Source organism: Triturus cristatus, chromosome 4_1 (assembly GCF_964204655.1).
Source record: "Triturus cristatus chromosome 4_1, aTriCri1.1, whole genome shotgun sequence".
Classification (NCBI taxonomy): domain Eukaryota; kingdom Metazoa; phylum Chordata; class Amphibia; order Caudata; family Salamandridae; genus Triturus; species Triturus cristatus.
Genome location: NC_140585.1, coordinates 131,258,101 through 131,284,052, shown reverse-complemented (window position 1 = coordinate 131,284,052; position 25,952 = coordinate 131,258,101). Strand labels below are relative to the sequence as shown.

General features: G+C 44.5%; 1 long non-coding RNA gene across 2 annotated transcripts in view; it reads left to right on the top strand.

The window, feature by feature from the left end:
* LOC146847645 (uncharacterized) overlaps window positions 1–25,952 on the top strand; it is a 71,487-nt gene that overhangs the window by 31,111 nt on the left and 14,424 nt on the right. The gene's annotated exons all lie outside the window — the stretch shown is intronic.

The window sequence follows — 25,952 nt, the reverse complement described above, 5'->3', positions numbered from 1 at the left end:
TTCTAACTTTAGAAACACAATTCTAAAATGGATTTCTAAACTTAAATAAGACTATTCTGTTGACATTTTATTATCTTGCTTTTGGATGAAGTTGCGTGAATGAAGACATTATAAAATCTGAATACCTGAGATTGGAGCAATATATGGAATAAAGTACCATCTGCCACACACCACAAGGATACCTCAAGTCACAGGGGAGTTCCCTTTCAGGTTAAGGAACTCTGCGTTGGTGCGGGGAAAATTGTGGGCTTTTGTTTAAGTATTCATGTTAATCACAGCCCCTTCACGAGCTGTGATTAACATGAATACTTAAACAAAAGCCCACAATCTCTCTTGCAGCCGCGCTTTACTAAAAAAAGAGTAGAGCAAGTTTAATACACAGCGTGAAGTACACGCTGTATTTTTAAACTTGCTCTACTCTTTTGTTAGTAAAGCGCGGTGCGGGGAAGATGGTGGGCTTTTGTTTAAGTATTCATATTAATCACAACCCCTTCACGAGCTGTGATTAACATGAATACTTAAACAAAAGCCCATAATCTGCCCCACACTGCAAAATACAGCAAGTTCCTCAAGCCCCACGCCCCAAGCCAGCCTTACCTGCGCTCCTGACACGCTGGCAAAACCGCAGGAAGTGCATGTTTTTCGTGCCACTCGCTTTTTAAAGCGGCGGCACGAACTCTCTCGTTCATCCAGTCCTGATGTGTGCACGCTCCACACACGGGAGTGCGCGCTCACAGAAGGAGAGGTGTGCGCGCGCGCACGCACCTTATTGGGAACAGTGGTTATGACACATGTCAGGAGATTTCAAATGACTGGTTTTAGACGCTTAATTTTAATTTCAAGCTAAATTCGCATTAATTGAATAACTCCTGGTCACCGACAGGCAAAGGACAGTAGAGCTCTTTTGATAGTAAAGCGGATCTGATTGAGTCGGGGTGCAGTTCTGTTAAAACTACAGTTATTGAAGAAGCGGCTGGGTAAAGAGGGGGAGTTCATCCTCCGGCTACGTGCGATGCTAAGGTAACTTCACATTGACATTTCCTCATATGGGTCACCAAACTCACAACGCTAAGTCCTTACAGGCGTAATAGTGCGCACAAGGGTCCTCTATTTGCTGTTCTTTCCAGGATCCTAGGAAGGCATTACTGGCCTCTCTTGAGTGAATCAAGCAGGAATCATCTGGTTCGTTATGATAGATGAACAACATTAGAGCTCAATAATGCAAACACAAGAGTACGTTTGATACAGTGGATAGCTTGACCACGAGTATTTCAAGGTGCCGTTATGTAAAATAAAGGTACAGGAAAAAATTCTGACAATTGCATAGGATCACATAACTTATTCAAGGAGGGTATAGGGACATTCATTACTTAAGGCCATCCCAGCAGAAGTGGTGCCGCTCGTATAATAGTGGGGACGGACACCAACAAATCACGGTCTTGGTTGTTCATTGTGGCAGGACATGTCATTCACTTCACATCAATTGAAGCATCAAGGGTATAGACATGCGTGTTTCACTGTTAGCTGCAAGACTCGGTCAGCAGCAGTACACTGATCACGAACATTAGGCAGAGGGGTCCCAGTAGGGTCCACATAAATGAAGACGCCCCCAGAACATGAAACTGCAACTTTTAGATTGGGACATAATGTCTTCGCACCATTCATATTGCTAAAAGTTGAACAGCCTTTGTGGTTGGTCAGCTGACCAGTGCAGGATTCAACCGGACTCCCTTTGGGTAATTAATGGACATATTGAATTATACAGACATGCATTTCTCAAGGCCACTCGTTTATGAGCACCTGAAGCTGGGCAGGCACGTAGCTTGGTGAGGACGGTCACAAGTGTATAACAGCCTGTGTGGCCACTCTAGCAAGACATTTTCACACTCTTAATGCCAATGGCAACGCAAGACTGTCAGCTCATGCTGAGTAACATGTTTCGCATCACCAATTAGAAAGGTACTAGGACGCAAACCAGTAAACAGGCAGGCCTTTGATTCTTGTGAAGGGCTATTAATTCTTGGGAGTAACCAATTGAAGTAGGTCCAGTTCCTAAATTAAGCAACCATGTATGGCCCAGTATAGCCCTGCTGTTGTCATCATTGATTTACTATAAAGCACCATGGATAGAGAGTATATTAGTTATCACAGCGAATGTGTGTCACAAGATGAACGGGTACACGTGATTGCTGAGGCCTCATTGATGCCTCGCCATAGCAGTCCAGATCACACCACAGAGGGCGAGGACAAGGCCATGTGACCAGTCAGATGACGCTAACATCAGTTGTCTGGGTTTGGGGCTTGCAATCTCACTCATTTTGTAGTCAGAAACAGGAAATGTAAAGTAATATCTGTGAATGGATTGGGTTCTCTCAGCAGTGAAGAAAGCAAAAGATTCAGCAAATTTCCATAACCCTGAAGCGTGACGCAAGCAACAATTTTAACTCAGCCAAAACAAAGCAAAGTACTTACTGGCAGAGGTACAATAGACAAACATTCACTGAAACCAGATTTGACACTATTAATTGTTCACTATAGCTTAGCAATAAAACTTCTTTGCAAAAGTCTTGTCAATTTAGCAAAGTATTTGCACTCCATAAACAAGTGCAGGTTCGAGGTGCTTCAGTTAACTCAAATTTACCCGCCTTATCATCACCGCAGCTAGGCAGGTTGTATAAGTTGTCATCTATCAGGTGTGGTGTGGTTCCTAAGTGGGGAATCACGGGGTTAGAGCACAAAAAGGCTACAATGTATTAAAAAAACAAACAAAAAAAACATTGGCCATTTCCATATTCAAGAAAGGACAGGTAAACTCTACATATTTATCTCCTCCTGTTCCCACCCACTTGTCTGCACCCCAGTATGCATTAGCAGAAGTTTGGAATTGGACGACTTACGCTAGGGTGGGGATTTCAGCAGGGAGACTCAGCATCTAAATATCGCAGCCAGACGGTGAGGGTCTTTCATGCAATATGGGCATGAAATGAAGCAGAATACTGGGGGGGCAGGCCCCCTCACCCCTCCCCCTTATTGCATTAGATGTTAGGGCGGTGGGATCCGCAATGCTATAAGCGTTACACCTGCCCATAGAGGGGCAGAAGGTTCATTGACAGGATCATGGGCACAATGCCCACCAGGTATGCACACGGGCACAGTGCTCTCACTGCACCAATACAGGCACAATGTTCAACCATGCATTCACCCAGGCAAAATGCTCACTCTGCACTCATACAGGCACACTGCTCACCCATGCATTCACACAGGCACTATGCCCACACTACACTTATAAAATCCCTATTCTCACCCAGCACTCCTATGTCATGTAGTTCCTATAAACCTATTTAGGATCTGCGCGTTTAGACAACATAGACTGTGGGATTGGTGTTCAGACTGATTCCAGATACCCCCACCAAGTATGTTCGCCTGTATAACAGCCAGCTCACAGTGCCACTAGAAAGCCCTCTTACCAAGGAGAGAATAGTTCTTGGCAACTATCGAACATGAAAACTCTGTCCCATCAGGGATCGCGGAAACAGTGCGATACTTTTCACTCAATCACTCGTGCTCACTTTGTCTCAGAGAGATACACAGCATAAACGGTGGGAACATTTCAATAAGCATTTATTAAACCAGCGTCATTCTAGTGTAAAATAGGTGTGCTGAAACAACCATTAGACAGAAACGGATATAAATTATTATAAGCACCAACCGAGTAAAAGGATAGTAGATTTCTACCATAGTGCTAAAACAATGAATTCAGGCAAGTATGAAAATACATGACAGTAAATATGCGTACTCCTACGATGCGACCCTAACTAGATGTACCTAAGTGTACCTAGCATGTATGTAGGTGTAGAGCCAAGAATCCCTCTAGGATAAAGTCAACCCCGTTACCTGAAGTGAGAGACTGTGGGACCCCGTCTTGGTTTCGAGATAGACACCCCGTGAGGGATGCCAGACCACTGCGAGCTGGAGTGTCTGCGTGCAGGAACCTCAGCGCCTCGCGTCAGTGTGTCAGCATGGAAGTCCTTTTTCTCCTCCCCCTGCTTCAGCAAAGATATGGTGTATATATACCCAAAGTGGTACCCTCAGGAATTCTACCTTGCTTTGTCATGTCGGACTTCGGATGACGGAAGGAATGACCCTTATGCGTAGTTATTATGCAGGCCTGTAAGCAGTACCATAACTAGGTAAATGGTCAGTCCCAAGAACCGTTATATAGTGTAATGGTACGGGAGAATATAGGTGAAAGGTTAGTCGGTTCCCTCAGCCTATATTGGGGCACCTATATGAAACAACACCTAGAAACACTGCTCACCCTGAACTCAAACAAGGGCACTGCTCAATCCTGCACACATACAAGCACAATGCTCACCCTTTAATCAAACAGGCATGCCCTACACTTGTTTAGGCACACAGCTCACCTTGCATTTATTCAGGCACTCGGCTCACCCAGCACTCATACAGATGCACCACACACAAGCACCCCTCTTCTATTGGAGTTGATACACTGCTCACAGGGGGATGGGGAGGGGGAGGCACTACAGAGCAGGGTGGGAAGTGCCGCATGGAATAGCTGCAACGTAGAGCTCGCTGGGTTATCAGCTTTCAAGTGTAGTGCTGAGACCATGGTAAAGAGCAGTACAGTGTCTGCTAGGGGTTACTAGGTCAGGTCCTGTGGTCATGCTGATTCTAGACGCTGCAGTGCACATAAAGCCCACAGGTTGCTTGCCTCTAAGGAGGAGGGGAATCTGAGGTGGGCTGATGGCACCAGGACAGAACAGATTTGGTGGCAGCCTAGACAGCATAACAGATGGATCAACAGTGTTTAACCAGTTTCAGGGTGGTAAAGGGACAGAAAAATTGTTTCACCTCCCATAAAGGCTGCTCCCTCAGCACTGCTGTAGATAGGAAAAAAGCATACAACTCCACATAATTCACCACAGCGTCACACAATTCAACAACTCTCAGTTGAGCACCACACAATTCCACAAGATGCAACATAATTACACTCCTCATAATGCCACTTAACACTACATAATTCAACTCCACCTATCTACACGCTACTCAATATCACATAAATATACCCCACATAAATCCACTCTATACCACATAACAACAATCCATATAAATACACTCCACACCATATCACATAATTCCACACAACATAATGTCACTTAACACCACACTGTTCCATTCCGCACTATTCAACTCCACACAAATCCATTGCACACCACATAACTCCACACCAAACCTCAAAATTCCACAACATAATTCCACTACACACCACATATATCCAATTTACCACACATAATTCAACATCATACTTCAAAATTCAGCAGCACACCACACACATAATTAAACTCCACTGCATAACACTCCACAATACAAAATACCATTCCACATAATTAAACTCCATGACACACTCTCACTCCACTTAATTCCAATACACTCAAAACACATAATTACTATCCAGATAATACCACTGTACACCATGACACATAATTCCACTACAGAAATCCACTCCACACAATCCTGTGCCACACAATGCCACAGCTAACCATTCCAATCCAAATCACATAATTCGAATACGAACTACATACATCCACTCCATAACACACAAATAAGAGACAATTACATTTATACCACTAATAACTCTAACTCTCTCTTTTTTTTTAACACCCAAACACACAGATCCAGAGCTTAGTTTCTACCTTTTTGTTTTTTTATCACCAAAATGGCAAAGCTATCCACACAGTTCTACACCACACAATTCAACCCCCTACATTTCCAACACACGCCACATAATTTGGCACCAAACCATACAATACAACTCAACAACACAATTACACAACACACCGCATACATACAATCCACAACACACACTTCCACATCATGGCACAAAATTCAACAGAAATTAAACTCCACTACATACTACTCCACAACACAAAATGCCATTCCACGTAATTCAATTAATCAACCAGGAGTTTGTATAGTGCAGCTACTCACCCAAGAGGGTCTTGTGGCACAGGTGAGCCGCCGTCTGTGCGTGTAGGTTAAGTCGAAGAGCCAGGTCTTGAGATACTTCCTGAATTGTGGAGGGGCAGGTTGTTCCAGGTCTTGCCAGCGAGGTAGGAGAAGGATCTTCCTCTGGGTCTGGTCTTGTGAATCCGTGGGACCGTGGCCAGGGCAAATTGGGCAGAGCAAAGTTGTCTGGTGGGTGCATGGAATGAGAGGCGGTGGTTCAGATATGCTGGTCCTGCGTTGTGGAGAGCTTTGTAGGCATGTGTGAGGATTTTGAAGGTGATTGTCTTGTTGACTGGGAGTCAGTGGAGTTGTCGGAAGGTGTTGTGTGACTGCGGTGAGGAATGTCAAGGACCAGTCTGACTGCGGCATTTTGAATGTCCTGTGGTTTCCTGAGCTGTTTCTGGGGGACGCCGGCATAGAGTGCGTTGCCGTAGTCGAATCTGCTGGTGATGAGTGCGTGGGTGACCGTATTTCTGGCTTATGTGGGGATCCATCTGAATGTCTTTCGAAGCAGGTGGAGCGTGTGGAAGCAGGATGAGGATACAGTGTTGATCTGGCGGTTCATTGTGAGCGAGAAGTCCAGTATGATACCAAGGTTACGTGCGTGGTCCATGAGGGTGGGAGGGGTTCTCAGTGCGGTTGACCACCAGGGGTGGTCCCAGGCTGATGGGGCAGGTCCCAGGGTGAGTACTTCGGTCTTGTCCGAGTAGAGCTTGAGCAGAATTACACCCGATAACACCCAATCCCACTCCACATAATTCCAGTACACTTAATACCACATAATTATTATCCACATCATTTCACAGCACACCATGCCACGTAATTCCACTTCACAAATCCACACCACACAATTCCACACCTAACTAATCCCACCCACATAATTCCACTACACACCACATACATACACTCCATAACACATATGTAAAAGGATTACCATTTACAATATCAATAGTTCTAACTCAAAGAAATGCGAGACCTATTGCATTTCCAATGCTTGTCTTTTCTTGTGCATTAATTGTGTTGGGTTTGTGCTCCTGATTTCATGTGTGTTTAGTAGAGTTTAGAGTAGGAATGGGATGAGGGGAGTGGATTTGAAAGGGGTACGTAGTACATTGTTTTTTGTGAGTAGAGGTCGTGTGTAACATGGGTAAAAAAAAGGGGACATTTTGAGAAGGGTGTTTGTGGGATCATTGTAGTCAGAAAGGATTGGGATGAGTCAGAGAGAGGGGATGGGTCAAAGTTGAACGAAGGAATGTTTTTTATCAGAAAAACTTCATATTATTATTATTATTATTTATTTTTGTAGAGCGCATAGTCACCAAGAGGTATCCCAGCGCTAGGAACCCTAATTCTACAGTTCGGCGGACCCGGGGCAGAGCAAAGGAGGGGGGGGAGGTGGGGGGGGGGAAGCAAAGGCTCCGAATAATGGGAGGACTTAAGGTTTTAGGGAAAGAGATGAGTCTTTAGCTGCTTCCTGAAGGGCAGGTATTGTGATTCGAGTCGCAGGTAGCGGGGGAGCGAGTTCCAGAGGCGTGCAGCTTGGACCAAGAAACGTCTTCCTCCTGATCGGGCTTTCTTGAATCTGGGGGTGTTGATGAGGTTTTCTGAGTCTGAACGGAGGGGTCTTGTAGTTTTATAGCAGGTGATGAATTTGCTAAGAATAGGGGGGCCTTGATTTTGTAGTGATTTATGGACTAGGCATAGGGCCTTGAATTTGACTCGCTCCCTTATGGGGAGCCAATGAAGAAGTTTGAGAGCAGGTTTAGCAGAGGTTCTGGCAGGGGTATTTGTGATAATCCGGGCAGCGGTGTTCTGGATTCTCTGAAGCTTGTTGAGGGTCGCTTCCGGAGCGCCCAGATAGATCACGTTGCTGTAATCAAGTCTCGATACTATTAGGCCTTGGATTAGCAGTTTTTGGGAGTTGAAGGGTAGGAGGGGCAGGACTTTCCTCAGAGATTTCAGGAGACCAAAGCAGGTCCCGGCTACCTTCTTTGCCTGTATAGTGAATGAGAGGTCAGTGTCAATCCACACGCCCAGACTTTTTACCTCTGTTTTTGGGTCAGGGGGAGGGCCCAGACAAGCTGGCCAGATGTTCGGGGAGAGTGAGATTCCTTTCGGGCCAAGAAGAAGAACCTCAGTTTTCGTCCCATTTAGCTTTAGGGCTGACCTATTCATCCAGCGGTGGACCTGCGTGAGGCAGTTGTATAGGTCAGCTGAGTGTTGTCTGGGGTGGGACAGAGACACCACTAGTTGCGTGTCGTCAGCATAGCTGATAACGCGCACTCCGAATGGGGTGATGACCTCCTCCAATGTGGACATATAGATATTAAATAATGTGGGACTCAGAGAGGAGCCCTGAGGCACACCACATTGGAGGGGCATTTCGGAGGAGCGGGCGTTCTTCTCCCAGATCTGGTAGGTCCGTTGGGCCAATAAGGATGAAAGCCAGGACAGGGCTGTGCCTTCCACACCAACTCTTTTGAGTCTTTTGATGAGGAGTTGGTGGTTCACGGTGTCGAACGCCGCACTTAGGTCGAGGAGGATCACTGCCACTGATCCTCCCCCATCCAATAGCGCTCTGGCCTCCTCTACCGCTGCCAGGAGGGCGATGTCAGTGCCCTGCCCTGGTCGGAAGCCCGTCTGGGAACTTTTTAGCTTGTTGTTGGCCTCCAGAAACTGCGAGAGTTTCCTATTGACCAGTTTTTCAGCGATTTTGCTTACTCCTGGGAGTAAGGAAATAGGCCTGTAATTAGCCAGATTTTCAGGGTCGAGGGATGGTTTCTTCAATAGGGCTTTTACGACGGCCGTCTTCCAACTCAGGGGTACAACTCCTTGTTGGAGTGAGGTATTGATCAGATGAGTGAGAGGGGGGGTAATTGTGGGGGCAACCTCCTTGAGGATTCGGAGTGGAGCAGGGTCCCTAGGGGATCCGCTCTTCATAGATTTAAGCGTGTTTCGTACTACTTCTGTTGTAACTTGGCCCCACGAGGAGAGACAAGTAGGTGGTGTAAGGCAGGGGAGAACGTTTTCTTCACACGGACTCGCAGGGGGAATTGAATCCAGAATTGTTTGGATTTTCTCGTGAAAGAAATTAGCCAGTTGTTGGCATTTCTCCTGATCGGCTTTAGGATCGGAAGGGTATCCCGGTCTCTGTTCTGGGGTTTTTATAAGCTCTTTAAGGATAACATATGATTCCTTGCTAGAGCATCCCGCTTTCTCTATTCTCTCCTGGAAGAACGCGCTTTTAGTTTTTCGGATAGCGATTTTATAGGATAGAAGAGAAGTAGAGTAGATGTTTTTGTTAATTTCCGATTTGTCTCTTCTCCAGGAGCGTTCTGTTCTCTTGCACTCCTGGCGCAGAGCTCTGAGCTCTGGGGTGTACCATAGAGCAGAAGATAGTCTTTTAGGATGTTTGAGGGTCGCAGTTTTTGGGAGCAGAGTATCTAAGGATGAGGTGATCCACTCATTAAACTGCTTGTCAGCCATGGTAGGGTCGGAGGAGAACTCGGGGATGGAGTCTGTAAGGGTGGCGGCCCATTCTTCAGGTGACAGTTTGCGCCATCGTCGGTCAGTTACCTGGATTTTAGAGGTTAGGGGATTCGGAGTGGGAATTTCCCAGGAGAAAGGGACCAAAAAATGGTCCGTCCATGGGAGGGTCACGGGTGATTTGGTGGTGATGGTTGCTATATTAGTGAGGATGGGGTCCAATAGGTGTCCCTTCTCATGGGTGGGCTCGTTGTTCACCAGACGGATATTTAGTGATGTTAGGTCTTGCCGGAGTTCAGAGGCTGACCGATCCGTGGGATCCATGAAGTGGAAGTTTATATCACCTAGCATAAGGAGAAAACCCCTCTGGATAAATACCCATATGTTCACAGTAATATTTACATGGTCTTATCTGCACAGTTTATCTTTGTGGTGAAGTATGCCGATTTTTTCGTAACATTTCATAGAGCTTTTGTAGCAGGAATAAACTCTTTTAAATATACACACACAGACACCTCCACATAATCTATTATCCTGACAGGGCTTGAAGATCAACACACAGTGTAGTTAGGGATCCAGATTAAGCACTGCATGCACGATTCAGGTGAATCATCACCAATTTAAACAGCCTCCCTTTCTACCAGCCCCAACACACACACTCCCCCACCACCTCTCCTTCAAACCGCAGGTCTAACACGCAACTTGCCGTCAAGTTATCTGCATATTCACCGTCGTGCACACTTTTAGGGTAACAGACGTTTCCTTCACGGAACCAAGGGGTACTATACCCATGACCCAGCAGGTACAATATAACACATTGAATCATGGAGACAGACATTAAATGTACACTTATGGTTTATATACCACTGTATCGATCATAAAACGCTACTCTCAAGTAACTGTGATATTAACAGTAATACTTTCTTTTTCATGTAAACGTACTAAAGGATTTTTGTTTATGTCGCTCACTGCACGCTGCGTCGGGCAAATCACTGTGGGGCAGATTTATGAGCCCCTTGCGCCACTTTTGCGTCACTTTACCCATGTTAAAAGTGACGCAAAAGTGGCGCAAGGGGCTCATAAATCTGACCCTGTGTCTTTAAATGTATGAGGAACTGGCAGAAGGTCATGTGACCAAGATCTCGCCAGAGATCGAAACGCGTCTTGTGTTTGCCAAAATAAATCTGTAATATTTTCACCTTGAAAACCGGAGTGGCTTGCTTTTTCCGGCCAGGATTGCAGGGAGCCTCGTTTGTATATGCAAGCGGCGGCGTCCGATAACGAGCCCCGACTCGAGAGGGAGGGCAGTGTTTTCCCGCCAGCATGCTGTTTGGAAACACACACACCCCTGTGTATACAGAGGAGCAGCAATTATGACATTGATATGCACGTATCTTGTACATTTTCTCCTTATTTGAATGAATCTGCTTATAACAGGAAGCCTAGTTCAATGACACTAGTATAACAACTTCATCTCCACCACGTGTGAAGCATAGTTTGTCATGTCTGCGTATACTGTTGTGGTCCACTGTTGTGTTGTGAGTATAGGCGTCATGTATAGAAGAGCCAGCTCCTGACTAATCTTCGGAAGTTAAGATAGTTGTCAGTGGATCTTTTGTGTATGGGTAGTGAATTCCGTAGTTGGGCTGCTTGAACAGAGAAATATGCTCCTCTATGTTTTTTTCTTGTATCTTGGAATGTTGAGGCCCGAAGCCTTTCATGAGCATATGATCCTTCATTGTACTATTTTGTTTAATTTCTTTCTGATCAAGAATGGTCCTTTGCCCTGTATCTCTGTGTGTGATAAAAAGCAGCTTGAAGATGGAACTTCTGGCAACTGGTAGCCGGTGTAGGGCCCTCCAGGCAGGGGAGATGTGTGCTTGTGGCTTTACATGTGCAAGTCTTCTAATGGCAGCGTTTTGAATTCCCTGTAATATTCTCGTAGTTGACAGAGGTGATCAGTTATACAGATCATTAGCATAATCCAGTTTAGGTTGACCAAGCAAGATGGTAGCTTTATTTGACTACCTTGTCCACTTGTGCATTCATTGACAGCTTGGTAAGTCAGAGATTTGTTACCTACTTGGATATTTTTCTAGGTGGTCCTAGAACATCAGGCCAAGCGCACAGAGGGACATTGGTTTTCCATTCCCCGCAGGTGAGTATGTTGGTTCTGGAGGCATTCAGTTTGATGTGACAGCAAGTCATCCATTGGTCAATGTCCTGGAGGCAGTTGAAAGTATTTGATGTTCCAATGTCCTCTGGATTTTCCATTTCAGAAGTATCTGTGCGTCATCTGCATAGCTTTAGCAGGTGAAGTCATGCCTGTTTATCATATCTGATAATGGTTTCATATAGATTTTGAAAAGAATTGGCGAGATGATTGAGCCTTGACTGACTCCTGCTTTAATGTTGTATGGTTCACAGGAGAAAGGAGGATATATATATCAGATGGATGCGTTCCAAAAGTTCAGTGCCCATGGGTACAAAACTAAAGATTTGAAGGCTGCTATGGAGAGGGCCAACAGTCAGTCTAGAGAGGATTGTTTACGGAATACCAATTTTGACATCACCCCAACTAATCCCGAGGTTTCCAATATTCTGCCCAAATCGAGTGACTCAGTAAGATTAATAACTACTTATAGTAGCCAGGAAAAACAAGTGAGGAAAATCATATACAAAAATTGGCCAATAATTATGACAGACCTCACTTTGTCTCAAACTTTGCCAGCACTTCCATCTGTTACATTCAGACGTGCACCCTCGATGAGGGATGCACTTGTTAAAACAATTCCTGAGGTGATTACTTCTAGTAACTGGCTATCTAAAAGACAGGTTTATTCAAATGCAGCTCATGTCGAGCTGGCACATTTGGAAGAAATACTACGGAGTATACCACTGCTTTTGAATCTCAATCCATCAAGATTGAAGGAATGTTCACATGTAAAACTGAATTTGCAGTACATATATTGGAGTGTTCATTAAATATGTGGGCAGCACTAAGCTGCAAGTTTTCAACCGAATATTGCAACATCTCCATGCAGCGGTTAATTCAGACTCTAACTACCCTGTCGCTCGTCATTTTAAACTTGTACATAATAACAATTTGAACGACTTGAGTTTTATTATAGACTCAGTACCTAAGTTAATCAGAGGAGGTAATAGACAAAGGAAACTTCGACAGCTAGAGTCACAGTAGATTCTTTTACTTGACACAAAGATGCCGAATGGCCTCAATACAGGAGAGGACATGCACAATTTCTTATAGATTGGTGTTTCTGTGACTCTATGGCATTCCGTTTTGCAGTGTATGAGTATGGTTTAAGATTACAGTTTTTTAGCCCTGTTTTTAATCATCTGGTTTTACTTGGTGCTACCTGGTTTTTACCTGGTTTTACTGGGACTTGCTAGGTTTTAGCTGGTTTTAGATTTTTTTTTTACTGTATCTTAAACCTTCTCTTATCCTCGTACTGTATGCACAATTCACTTTCCATGCTGAACTGCTTTTGACATCTAACCATACGAACCAGGTACCTGTTCCTATATTCTGCACTTGCAAGGTAATTCTGCATATAGGTGACTGGTTGAAAGTTATGATTCTAATACAAATATTTTTCCATAATGTTATACCCTGTCATTTCTTTACAGTGCACCTGCACTTTAATTTGTATATGAATTAGGCATGCCATTAACTTCTATCATTTATTCATTAGTTGTTAACTATGATGGTTAATAGTTGAGAACATTGATGATTTGATCAATTTTGCATTTGCACTTTATTGCTTTGCACTTTTCTCCCTTACTGTATGAGCTACTAAGGATGACATCAACACTGTTTTTTAACATGCATTTCGGATTCTTAGTTTGCATTTTAGCTTGAGATATATTTTGGGTAAAGCCAACAGTAACTATTTGGTTTTAAAGGTGCAATTTTGCTTATCTATATTTGTTATCTCTTTGGTTTCCTTTACATTATGTATTTATTGTAATGATCCCTAATCGTTCAATCATGGTGAGGTAACATTATGGGTTTTAAACACGGAGTTGGTTGTTTTTAACCATTGTGCCTACCTAGTATGTCTTCCAGCTCTATTGTGTAAGGGAGTGTCTCAATTAACTTCACCTGGTTAGTATATAATGACGCAGAAACCCTGATCAGTTGACTGGGGGTGAGTGCTTGCAATGTTCAACACTCCGTCCATCATTTCCTTTGGTTTTTGCTTTGTTCGCCATAAGTTGGCAGGGTATGCTCAGACGTGAGTCCCTTGCTCACTTTGCCACTGGATTCAAGCAAGCCTGGCTGAAGACGGCTGAAATGCCAGAAACCGGTCCTAGGAAGCTTGTTTCCGGTCCAGGGAAGACATGGCTTGGCAGTTCGGGCTGGACTGTTCCCATGAGGCACAGGGTCAGACTGATTTGTATATGGCCATGTCTGAACTGGGGTGGCAGAGTGGGCTAAAGAACGGTGATGGATTAAACCCAGATCAGTTGACTGGGGGTGAGTGCTTGCAATGTTCAACACTCCGTCCATCATTTCCTTTGGTTTTTGCTTTGTTCGCCATAAGTTGGCAGGGTATGCTCAGACGTGAGTCCCTTGCTCACTTTGCCACTGGATTCAAGCAAGCCTGGCTGAAGACGGCTGAAATGCCAGAAACCGGTCCTAGGAAGCTTGATTCTGGTCCAGGGAAGACATGGCTTGGCAGTTCAGGCTGGACTGTTCCCATGAGGCACAGGGTCAGACTGATTTGCATATGGCCATGTCTGAACTGGGGTGGCAGAGTGGGCTAAAGAACCGTGATGGATTAAACCCAGATCAGTTGACTGGGGGTGAGTGCTTGCAATGTTCAACACTCCGTCCATCATTTCCTTTGGTTTTTGCTTTGTCCGCCATAAGTTGGCAGGGTATGCTCAGACGTGAGTCCCTTGCTCACTTTGCCACTGGATTCAAGCAAGCCTGGCTGAAGACGGCTGAAATGCCAGAAACCGGTCCTAGGAAGCTTGATTCTGGTCCAGGGAAGACATGGCTTGGCAGTTCAGGCTGGACTGTTCCCATGAGGCACAGGGTCAGACTGATTTGCATATGGCCATGTCTGAACTGGGGTGGCAGAGTGGGCTAAAGAACGGTGATGGATTAAACCCTGATCAGTTGACTGGGGGTGAGTGCTTGCAATGTTCAACACTCCGTCCATCATTTCCTTTGGTTTTTGCCTAGTATATAATGACGTCATGAGGTCCAGCGCGTTATGTGATCAAGACCGTGGCAACGCGGTCGAAACGCGTAATGCTGGGCACTTGCCTTTTGTAGTTTGATTCAATGCCATTAACTTTGGAAGAAAAGCACTTCATTTTGAAAATGCACGCTGTGGTCCATACCTGATTTTCGTCAGATCGTTGGTGTTACAGGATTGTGGTTTCTACATATATACATATATATGTATAGAATATAATATTTTTTTCTATTGTGTAGCTGTGATGTGATCCAGACAGGAGCTATGCCTTCTATTTTGGCTTCCTTAAGTGCAAAATGATCATAGGCCGCTGGAACCCTGTTCTAGTCTACCATGTTTTAAGGTCATCCCAGGTGGAGATGAGGGCTGATTCAGTGCATCTTCCAGGACGGAATCCAGTTTGGAAGTCAGAAAATATGGAATTATCAACGAATTGCGACATCTGGAGCGAACGCTGCTCTTTCTATAAGTAAGCAAAGGAAATGTAGTTGTCAAGGTCTTCCTTGTCCAGGGTAGCCTTTTTTTTTTAAATAATGGGCGTATGTATTTGTTTTGAAAGGTTTCTGTGAAAACTCCTGTCATTAAGGAGTTGTTGATGAGTGTTCAAAGCTAGAAGTGCCTTGTTAGTGCACTAACCAGATGTCCGTGTAATGGGCCAGAATAGCTTGAGCATTAAACGGCAAAAATATGGTTGTAATCAAGGCAATTGAAGAATGTTGGAGCCTGCTGATCGACTACCTTCCAGGTTTCAAGAATGTTGGAAACTGTTTCACAGGGAAGGAGTTCCAAGAGCCGATGCTGGTTCCCGGATTCCAGGCAAAGAAGTCCAGGTTATTCTTGTCGCAAGCGGCAGGGCTCAGAACTCGACGACAACACTGATGTAAAAGACAGGTCTCTATCAAGATGGATCAACGAAGCCAAGCACTGGACTGAGCTTAAAAGTGTATTTAAAGCCTTTCACACAAGTGTACCCTGGAGGCTTCTAGAGTGTTATTGAGTATTTCCTGTCAATTAAAAGGCTGTCTCTGGTAGGGAAGTGAGGGAGGGACTGGAGGCCTTTAATTAGAAGGCATGAAAGCTGAACAAATAAATGTCAAGCAAGCATCCCCGGCGCCCTGGAGGTCTGTAGGAAGCAGAGCCTTTAAACTAATCTGCACCATCTGTTTGCTTTATCACTTAGGTATACAGATCTTGAAAGAGGTTACTCAAACAGAAGAATGGAATTTGAGCTAGCTGACATGGAGGCCTACAGTGTGGCCTAGTTCAAGGATTTCTGCAAGGAGTTTAGACTTCCTGCCAAGAGCATCACCAGAAAGGTGGAGTTGCAAAAGTTGCTGATGACCTGGGCAGAAGCTCACTCCTTACCGGGTGAAACCACAGGAGAGGATGAAAAGCTGGAGGAGCCTCCTGCATAAGAAGGGTAGGATTCTGCTATTGGACACATTGATTTTGGAGGAGAAAAAGGCTAAAAGAGAGGAGGAAATGTTACTGTCTCATGAACTGAACCTAAAAGACTTGGATATCAAAGCCAGACAGTCAGATTCCAGCAGTGATGGTGGCAGCATACCCGCAGTGTCTGATGGAGACAAAAGAGTTTGCATTCCCAAGGATTTGGCGCCCAATTTTCTCAGGGGAGATTATATAGACAAATAGCGTTCTGCCTATGAGGTAGCCCTGAGGGTTCACAAGATCCCAGAAGAGCACTGGGGGTGTTGTCTCTAGAAACACATGCCTACCGTGCGGTGGCTTCACACTTCTCACTCTAGAGGTTGGGGACCAGACCAAGTACACTCCAATAAAAGCCATTTTAATTGTAAAGTTTGGCAGACCCCTGAAAAGTACCACCCAATGGGTCAGGGACAGCCAGAAGCTCCCTAACCAATCCTAGGTAGATTTTGTAGATTACTCTAGCAATGCACTGAATGGTTGGGCACGGGGCAGGAAAGTGAATTAGGTCAATGGCTGTACCATCTGAGGGAGAACATGCTCAGAGTCTGTTTTGCAGAGTTGCACCAGTTCCTAGTTAACAGGAAGCTGACTGACCCCAAAAAGCTTGATGAAGAGGTGGACCTCTGGGTCAGTACCAGAGTGTTCTCGAAGGTACCTGGGTGTGACCCCAAGAAGGGTGGTCCAGGTCCCTATCGCCCTTGCCACCCCCAGCTGAGTGAGGGGGAGGTGAAAGATAACCCAGACAAGTCCCAGCGTAAGGGGGGAGAAATGTTAGTGGCCCAGGGTGCTCCATTTCCACCCCCACAGCTTTGAGTGTTCCCAGTTAGGACACAAGCAGGTGGACTCTGTCTAAAGAAACCACCCACTGGTGGGACCTCTACATGGGTGGCCAGTGTGGCCTTAGGGGTAAGTAGTCCCCAGGTGCAGGTCATAGACCAAGCCATCCATGGTCTATTTTAGTTGGGAGAAAGACTCAGAGGGTGAACTGGTGACTCTTTAGGGTGGAAGTCATCACTTCTACCAGGTGAAAGTGAATGGGGTCCCAGTCACTACTCTGAGGGATACCAGGGCTAGCCAGACCATAGTTGTGAAAAGGCTAGTTTCCCCAGAGCAGTACACCGGCCAATGGGCTGGACTCTTTCTGCCGTATGGCCTTGGTATCCCTGGAATGGGGAGGGGAGGTGACCCAGAGGATGATCATAGTTAGTCCCCAGATGCCAATAGACTGCATTCTGGACAATAAGTTGCCCCCATTGTCAGGAGGACAGAGAGGGGGCTGCCAGGGCACACCTACAGTTCGGATTTCTCAGGGTAGCACTGCCAAGCAGATGGTACCGGAGCCCAGATAGTGGGACAGCCTGAAGGAGGACTCACCCCTGTCCCCTGTTCAGCCTCACGGTACAGACCCTGGGTGGTTATAGGGTGTAGATACTGACCCCTACTCAGACACCTCAAAGGTCTTATAATCCTCAGGAGCCCTTAACTTCTTTCCAGCCCCAAGTCTGGAAGGAAGGCATACCCAGCATCCCGCTTAGAGCCCCCACCTAGCATGATGGCCTGGGGCCTGGCCCCTCACACTGACAGCTGTCAATGGCTTCTGTTGGTTAATGTCCTTATGGGCAGAATTTTTCTTGGGTTGGGGACAGAAGTCTGATCCAAGGTGAGGAATGGGCCGCATCAATGTTTTGGCCACTCTGGCACTATATGCCTTCTGGGATGCATCTGTGATCAAATTAAGGTTTGGTGCTGCACAGATGGGAGTTCGCAGACGAGAAGAAGGATTCCCCATATATCAGTTCAGTCACTCAGGAGAGTATAAACAAGGTTACAAACTGAATCCAGAAAAGCGTGAACAGAAATGTGCCCCTGCAGTGGATGGCAATTGTCCACATTCCACCACCTAAGCAGGGAAGTCCATCAATGTATTGATTAGTCTCCCCTGGCTTTAGGCTGCCTTCCTCCTCCTGCTTTTTGTTTAATTAGTTTTTGTTGGCTTTAGAACTCTGTGCACTTTACCACTGCTAACCCGCGCTGAAGTGCTTGTGCTCTCTCCTCAAAACATGATAGTATTGGCTTATACCCAAATGGCATATTTAATTTAGTTATAGGACCCTAGTAATGTGTAATACATGTGCCCTGGGCCTGTAAATTAAATGCTACTAGTGGGCCTGCAGCACTGATTGTGCCACCCACTTCAGTGGCCCATCAAACAGGTTTTAGGCCTGTCACTCAAGAGCCTATGTGTGCAGTTTAAACAGCTATTTCGACCTAGCAAAATAAATATTTTGCCAGGACCCAAACCTCACTTATCAATACATATGTCACCCCTAGGATAGGCCCTGGACAGCCCAGAGGTAGGGGTGCTATGTATTTAAAAAGCAGGGCATATAACTGTAAGTTTTTGCATGTCCTAGTGGTGAAGAACTCTTAAATTCGTTTTTCACTAATGCAAGGCCCATATCTCCCATAAGACAACATGGGGGTTACCGATGACATTCTAAAAGTGTAATTCCCAAATGGGAAGATGTTAGGGGTGGACAGAGCTCACTGAGTTGTACTACGCGTAATTCTGTGAATATTAATTCCTATTTGTAAAGTGCAAACATATCTCCCTTAAGGGCTTTGAGACGCTGGGGGCAGTCGGGGAGATTAAGTGAACTATTGCCCAGAGTCACATGGTCAGCCGCTCTGGCCCCTGCACCACACCTCTCCCAGTATGTGAGCACAGAATGTGTTTTAAGCCACATCGTTAATTATATAGGCTATACCACTTGGAAAGGATTTCTAGTTATGCTTCCTAAGCAATGCCTTTTCAGAGACCTCCAACCCCCTTTCTGACCCCACTGCAAACCCAGTATGACAGAGGAAAACAAACAAATCTAGCCTTCCTTCACACAAGCAATCGCCTTGTGCAGGTGTGGTTTGTTTAGGTAATTTGTTTGTAAAGATACTGCCTTCGCTCTGTAACACCCAGCTAAAGCAAAGTCTCTATGGATCTCACTTATTACTGAAAGATAAGACAATCTAACGTTTAACATCCACTTAGTCCCCCAGTAAAGTACCTGTGGCGTCAACCTCCATCCCACTGCCACCGTTAGCAGACGCTCCCGCAGCAGCATCTGGTGCACCCACCCCTACCGAAATCTTGCTGTGTTATGAAGCAAACGCGAGCTACAGAAGATGAACTGTGGCAAGGGAGCGTAATATTCAATAATGTCGCAACTCGCTAGTATTTCCTCATGACAGGCTAGGCATTCCTACTGCGCTTGAGCAATAGGTGGCAGCCATTTGAGAGACAGACAGCAGTGTTGATGTATAAGCCACACAATCCTCGGGGCCAGTGTTTTTCTTTATTTCAGTACATGATACAGAGATTATATGTCATAGTAAATAAAATACAGAACTAAGCCTTTCTATATTTTAGTCACATCAGTATTACAGTGTTGTATAACAGGAAGGGGGCTGGTATGGTCGTTCTGTACTTGTCACACCACAACCCCATTTGTCAAATTGGGGTGGGCCGACACTGGTAAGCTACCCTACGCAGGAGTGGAGTATTTGCAGAACTCCGTGCTCCATGCAGAGTGGAAAAAACTCTGTAAGATCCGCCAGCGGTGCAGAGTTTATTGCCCACCCTTAACCGATATAACTGGTTCATATTTGGAATAGCTGGAATCCTAATTAAAAATCTTAACTGTTGGTAAAGTCACATTTTACATTACAGTTCTGAAAATGCCACTTTTAGAAATTTCATTGATGGCCTTTATTGTGTTAAGTTAGTTTAGCAGCATTTGAATGTGACGGCTAGGACACCTCTTTTTCTTAGTACTTTTAGAAAGTTGGCATTTTTTTTTGCCTTAGCCACTTTCTGCCAGCAGCCTGTCTCTTGTTACCTGACTGGGTGTAGTTGACATTAGGGCTTTTTTGTATGCCTCCTAGAAAGTCACTCACAATGGGTGCTTAGGTGTGTCTCAGAGGGCCATCTCTGGCAGGATGGGAGAGAGGTGCTGGGCACAGCCTCACACCTGAATAGACTGTGTCCTGTCCACCCACAAACCGCTGCATACACCCCTGTTGTGAGTCTGTAGCCAGGGCAAGAAGGCAGGACCTCAGTGCACTTCAAAGACTTGTCTTTGAAGTCTCCCCCACTTTGAAGACACCCCTGGGTATAAGTACTTGACCCTACACACCACTACTTCAATACACTTCTGGACCTATGGATACTCTACCAGGAAGAAGGCTGCTGTGCTGCTGGAGAACTGTCATTCTGCTGGAGTTTATTCTGTCTGCTGGACTTCTGCTTTGCTGTACTGAAATGTTGCCCTCTTGTCTAGGTAGGAAGGACTCAACCTGCATCTCTTGACCCCAGAACCCAGAGTTGCTCCCAGGGCTGGTTGGCTTGTCTCCTGATGTGAAGCCTTTGGGACATAAACGGGCTTCCAACCCCTGCACCTCGACTGCGCCGTCTGTGAGTCTACCCTGCCAAGTGGTGCCACCCCAGTCATGGACGTTTGGAAGGGGGCCGAAGGTGCTTGCTAGCAGAACAAACGCATCTTCTCTGCTAAGCAAAGCAAAGCATCCCAGAGCGGAACCAATGCATCTGAGTGGCGCATCCCCGAACAGAATCATCGCACTGCTGCTCGGTGGATTGGACCCACCTCAAAAGACTCGTATCGCCACCACCTCTTGCATCTTGGTGCCGCCACATCGCCTCTAGAGCTGTCACTGCATATTGTTATTCCCGGCTCAAGCTCCTTGCATCCCTCATTGACTGCAGCCTCAACAATGCTGCCGAAACTCCACATCAGATGCAAAAAGAACAATTGATGGACAGAATGCAGAAGAATGTCATACTTTCACCCAAGTACAGAGATCTGGACCTAAATCCATAGTTTTTTTGCTCCCCATACCATTCCAGTTTGAACCCAGCCATATGCAAATCAGTCTTTACCCTGCTCCCTATGGGAACAGTCCAGCCGGAACTGCCAAGCCAGGTCCTACCTGGACTGGAAGCAAGCATTCTAGGACTGGTTTCGGGGTTTCACCCCACATCATCCAGGCTAGCTTGACTCCAGTGGCATGGAGAGCATGGAACCTACGTCTGGGCATACCTATCCCACTCGGGGTGAAAAATGCAAAAAGATCAATTGATGGACATCCACATCAGAGCTCCATCGTTCAGCGGAATTGACACATCGCCTCTGCTGCGCCTCACATCCTCGAAACCGCACTTCACATCGGAAGCCCCGTCCACAGGATATTCGACATTGACGCAACTGAACATTGCACCACAGCCTCGCTGCATCTTAGAACCAACGCATCACCTCTGCTGTGCGATGCATCTTCAATGCTGATCCACGCAATGCTCTGCAACCAGGATTTGAAGTACTCTGTACAGCGGGCCTAACTGGGTCACTGTAGCCGGCCCGATCTCCATCGTTGGCATGAATTTGTGACTTTGTCTTGGTCCGGCACAGCCAGATATCTCCAATAGCAATTAGCTTTTTGGTGCTATTTTTCATTATAAACTTTAAAAATCTATATTTCCGGTTCTACTCATTTTTTTCTTGTTTAAAGTCTGAACTATTTTTCTAACTAGATGTGGGATTTTTTGGTGTGTTTTTACTGTTCTACTCTTTGAAGTGTTGCACAAATACTTTATACACTACTTCTAAGTTAAGCCTGACTGTTCTGTGCCACGCAAGAGAGGGTGAGCACAGGTTAATTTAGAGGTTGCCTGCACCTTACCCTAAATAGGATTGTGGTTGCTGCTTGACCAGGGCTTACACACCAGTCAGCCAACAACCCAATTTCTAACAGTGGGATTTTGTAGTGAATGAGAAGAAACATAACAAAATGTTGAAAGGTCAGGTTAAAAAGACCATTAACCGTTTGCTGGATGCAAGGTTGAGTTTGTGGAAAAAAAAGCATGGTGGAAGAGGTTACAGAAGCAGTGGGGGATTTTACTTTGGTTACTGATGACTTGGACAAGAGGAAAATAAAAGGTGATAGGCATACCAGCAAGGATGACAAAAAGAAAGACATGGGAGAGAAAGAGAGGGATTCTGAGGAAGATGAGTTTATAAGTGATTTGTTGATTGAGAAACTGCCACAGTGTAGTGAGGCTTGTATAAAAGATGTGGGAGAGACAAGCGTAGGGATAGATGAAACAGGACCCACCTCAGTTGCCTCAGCTGAGCTTGATATTTTAAGACGAAAAATGTAATTAGAAGCAATTATAAATGGTCCGATTGGCTCAGAGATGACAATATTGTTTAATGAAGAATTTAAATATTTGAGTTTGGAAGTGGCAGAACGTGCCAGTGACGCTTTTGAGAAACATGAGGATTTAGCCAAAGAGCATAATGTGAATTTGGCAGTATTAAGTGTGACAACTATAACATTGAGAACACATATAAAAGAACTAATAAATACAGTAAGAGATTGGGAGGATGCGAAGCAATATAAAAACAAATGAACTACGAAGGGGAAAAAATTACAAAGGAAAAACATAGAAAGAGGGGATGCTGATGAAGTGGTTCAAAGTCGGAAACAGATGGTGCAAAAGAATTTCCTTTGAGAAGTGCATGTAGGAGAGTATGTGCCATGGTTGAGAGCTGATATTTTCAACATCACAACAAATTTCCGCAAGCTTAGAAGGAACCAGAAAAGTGGTACAGAGGTAAAGAAGAGTGTAACTTTTGTAAAGGTGCTTTGGATGGGTTTAAATATGTTATTTTGAATCGTTGTCTCAGGAGATTTGTGGAATGGGTGTAAGTTGGTTGTAAACTGGCCAATTGAAGAGCCACAGAGCGGAGCTCCTGAAAATAATGAGTCTAAAGTTGTTATGGAAGAGTATGAAGAGTTGAATATTTAAACACAAGGGTTTTTCCGAAGCAAATCAATTGGTCAAAATAATGAGGGCAAGACAAGATCCAAAGTAGTTAGTGCATGTATATAACAAGATATTAATGCAGATTTATACAATTTAGCAGCGGAACACCGGGCAAAAGACAGCGTGTCTGCTTTTGTGTCTGCCCTTCTTTTAACGTTGCGTCCAGCACATATGTGCACATATCCAGCCAAGTGTGATGTGCTGGCAGACAACATTTCTGGATGAGATTTTGTTATACGCGAAGTACTGTAGTGATTTGATGCTAAGCATAAACATATCAAGGATAAATGATAGTGGCTCATACAAAACTTTTCCGAGAGAGTGGCAAAAGTGGTTCTCATGCCTTGGATTCTTGTTTTCATTCTTGGTTTGCTGCTGTTGCGAATTAAGAAATGCAGGGAGTTGGTGTGCAGAATAATGAAGTTCAATATGTGAAAGTTAGAAAGGTTGATCCTCCGGGTATAGGTTGTGCTCACAATGTAAATACCTCAAATACTAATAATGTGAAGAATAAACCATGCTCCCTGCCATGCTTGCAGAACTGAGAAACAGGAACTTGAATGAGATGTCACAGGCAATGGTCCCAGCCCAACTGGCCTCTGTGCCGAACATGCAGAATCAAAGGCAGTTAAATTGAAACATACCTTAAGTTCCGAAGGCCTTACATATCAATTCAAAATAGAATGCCATATTCTCAACAAAATTAAGATTTCCGCAAAATCCTTCAGTGATTAATGATTTTCCACAATTTGCATCTACACTTGGACTTTCCACTGGACTGAATCAGACTCCATGACTATGGCTGAAACGGGAGAAGGATTGCATGCTTGGCACAGTCTTACAGGTAGACCAGAATGGCCCTTTTGTGGATGAAAAAGAAAATGGCCATCCAGCATCACTTTTAATCTATAAAGGTGCTACCCATTCCACAGACGGACGCTCCCAACCTACCACTCTTGGGAAATGAAGTCCAAGTTGTGGGCATTTCTAATAAATAACTAACTAATAAGCTGTCAGCAAATGTTTCTGTACACATTGGGTTGATAATGAATGGCCACAAATTTATAATTAGTGAGATTCTTCCAGTTATTTTATTAGGGAGTGACCTTCTTTGTAAAATGGATTGTGTAATGTAGTGTACATCGGATAGTGTTGGTATCCAAACACAAGATGAAGATTCTATATTACATCCGGAAGACTTGGGAGATAATTTGTTTCCAAGTTTTACAAAAGAGGATTTACCTCCAGATTAAAATTGCACAGTAAATTAAGAGGCTTGGAATTTTACCGGGAAAAAAACTGGATAGATTGAAAGTGCAGAGCCAGTAAACATCACTTTAAAACTGAATGCAGTGTATCCTCAGAACAACCTTACACGTGAAGTAGAGGAGGGGATTTGACCTGCCATTGATAATATGATCAAGCAGGGCATTCTAAAAGAAGTGCTAAGAAGCCCATGTAGAGCTCTAATCATGGAATAAAAAAAAAGTGGAAAATGGAAGATCTTACAGGACGTGGGAAAAAATTATATTATTGTTGTCCCATGTTGATGTATTGCATTGTAGAACATGAAAGCTCCAATGATATTCTCTTACATTTGGGTGAAGACTCACAATTATTAATTTTATAAGTGTGTTTTGTAAAATTAAATTTTTTTATGCTAAGTGTTCATGAAAGTGTATTGGTGGTTGTCATCATTACCTCATCATGAACCATGTCAATAATATGTTCTCTGTCAGAAAACCTATAATGTACTGTTATGGTGAAATTTGCAGGAAATTGTTTACCCTTTTTCAAAAGGCAGACTACATGTCAGTCCTCTTACTGATTTATACTTAAGAACTTTCCTTTGATTTTAACTAAGCAGATTCTGTCAGTTTGCTATCTGATATTATAGAAGAACTTTGTCCATTTCTTAGCAGACAATTGCTGTGTTGGTCTGTCTATTGAGTTTACATCTAAAGTTATTTCTGATACTGGCTTTTGATATACTGTAGAGATTACCTTTATGTGATTCTCATGCAAATATTGTGATTAATATTTCTCTGACAGTGACCATGTTTGTGCCTTCTGCAATTATTTTAAAGCTTTAATATAGCATTATAGTTCACTGTAACTCCAAAGTCAAGGTCCTTTTCACAAGGGAGCCGTCCTTTAGTTGCCAGTATAGCCTGCGAAAGTGGGCTATAAGGTTATTACAACATTTGCCCGATGAGAGCATAATGTGTTAATTAATAAAAACAAAGGCGCAACAGATACGGAGGGGGTTGAAACAGTCTTCTTTGTCTCTAAAACCTTTGTTTCTCAGCTGTTGCTGTGAATGTTCAACAATTAACAGCTGCATGCAGGCTCACCATGGTTAACCGTTGAACATTCACAGCAATAGCTGTAAAAGGAGGCTTAAGTCAGCCCCTGGTTGTCCCTGGGCTTGGCTAAACTGCTTTTCATCATACAGGTGAGCCAGGAAGATGCAGATGCTGGGCAGAAATCCCACCCCCTCCTTTCAAGGCATCAATGACACTGTGAGCTACAGAAGAAGGAAAGGGGTAGGCTCCTGTGTGCACTGCTGCTAAGGCTCTGTCTTTTGCTTTCCCCTGCCTAATACATATATTTTAGAGAGGCAGTGGAAAGAGTGAGGAAGAGGCTGTGTATTTGGACATTGTAATGTTGAGAGCATCTGACCTATATCAGGTTTTATCGGCTGGTGCTCCATTGTCTTCAATCAAGATCTCAACATTTCAATGTTCTAAGCTTTGTCTTGCGAATGTTTCATCCAAATTCTAGTTCTTGGGTCGCCGTCAAGTGGAGTTCACAAGACACTGACCCTCTGCATCATCCCTTTAGAAAATGTATAAATAATAAGCACT